The following is a 1857-nucleotide window of genomic DNA, read 5'->3' as shown; positions in this document are numbered from 1 at the left end:
TCTCCAAGAACTGTACTTATCAGGGCTGGTAGAATCACTCTGGACCCCTCACATCCAGTACACTCCCTCTTTGAACTGTTGCCATCTGGTCGACGCTACAGAGCGCTGAGCACCAGAACGGCAGACACAGGAACAGTTTCTTCCCTCAGGCCATCCATCTCATGAAGACCTGACAATAATTGTGGTTATTACACACACTATTTATACACTCATACACTTATTTATCTAACACACATACTTAGTCTACACGTCAAATTTGCACATAATATACCTGTACATACAATTGTCAATTTATATATTGTGATTCCTTATTTACTTGTTCTATTTTTTTTATTATTTTTTTTTATTATTATTATTTTATTATCTGTGTTTTTGTTCTAGGCCATCCATCTCATGAAGACCTGACAATAATTGTGGTTATTACACACACTATTTATACACTCATACACTTATTTATCTAACACACATACTTAGTCTACACGTCAAATTTGCACATAATATACCTGTACATACAATTGTCAATTTATATATTGTTAATCCTTATTTACTTGTTCTATTTTTTTTATTATTTTTTTTTATTATTATTCTTTTATTATCTGTGTTTTTGTTCTGTCGCTGTCATTCTGTTGCACTGCGGAAGCTTTTGTCATGAAAACAAATTCCTCGTATGTGAAAACATACCTGGCAATAAAGCTCATTCTGATTCTGATTCTGATTATCATCACAACTATTTATGTGGTGAAATGTTGTGTAATAAGTGGTAGTTTGAACTTGCCGCTTGCTCGCAACTGCTGTGTTCACGGAAGCTCAAATATTTCAACTCAAATTAATATTTTGTGTCTAATTATGTGGCAAGCAGCCATGTAATAAGCGGGATAATGTACATCCAGCCGGTTGTTATCGCAGAATAACCCCCAACAGGGTGATCAGGAAGCTTGTATAATGTAATGTGCATTATCACTTACTTAATAAGCCTCTTGTCGTTCTGCAATCAGCAGACATCAAAATTGGAGCAGCCAGGCTACTTAAAAAATGATCTGTTAATGTCTCTCTCGTACCGGAGACTCAAAACGGTGTATCTGTTAACATCTCTTCATTACAGGACTGAGACGTCAGAACTGTTGTGTCTGTTGCTACCTTCCCTGTAACAGGCCAGAGACTCAGTACAACGAGTGTTTTTCTGAAGGATACCTTTATCTCTTTCTGATGAGGAGGAGATTGCAGTTTGGCTCTTCTCCATTTCCAGGCTGTGATTGGCTGTTTCCATCAGAGCGGGGGACACAGTGTGGCCCACACTTCCGTCCTCCTGTGGAACTTATTTGCATAGTCTAAACACAAACTTAGAAAAGTGTCACTAAAGATTTACCAGTCCATTATTCACTTTCCAAACCACAACCAGAATACCTTTGGCAATGTTACGAATGCATTAAGTCCAAACATGATGGAAGAAGACTGAACTATCATGCATGCATTCATTTGTCCTTTAACAGCTGAGTTTGTGTAAGATGTCGCACTACACAGCACTGTCACTGATAATACTTATTTCTCTGAATAAGTATAAAAAGGGCGTTGTAGTTTGCATCAGTTTTAAGGTTTGAAAACATAGTTATGAATGGATTTGGATGGATCTGTGTGATCTCTCTTTGTTTCACCCACTGCTGCTGGAATTTTTATGGCTGCCACAAGCCAAAACCTTAGGTCTCTTGGTGTGGAAGGGCAGAAACTGCATTTTGACCATTGGGAAGTCCTTTCCTTCCCGGGCTTGGTACCAGAGGTCTTCTTCTTGCCCTCTGAGAGGTGTCTGGTTGTTGTCATAGCATCTTTATCTGATGGCGTCGGACAGTTTGCTTACGTTAG

This window comes from Sinocyclocheilus anshuiensis, unplaced genomic scaffold (genome assembly GCF_001515605.1).
Source record: "Sinocyclocheilus anshuiensis isolate Anshui unplaced genomic scaffold, SAMN03320099.WGS_v1.1 scaffold3813, whole genome shotgun sequence".
NCBI classification, from domain to species: Eukaryota; Metazoa; Chordata; class Actinopteri; order Cypriniformes; family Cyprinidae; genus Sinocyclocheilus; species Sinocyclocheilus anshuiensis.
The sequence above is the reverse complement of the archived record's forward strand: the minus strand, read 5'-3'. Positions refer to the sequence as shown.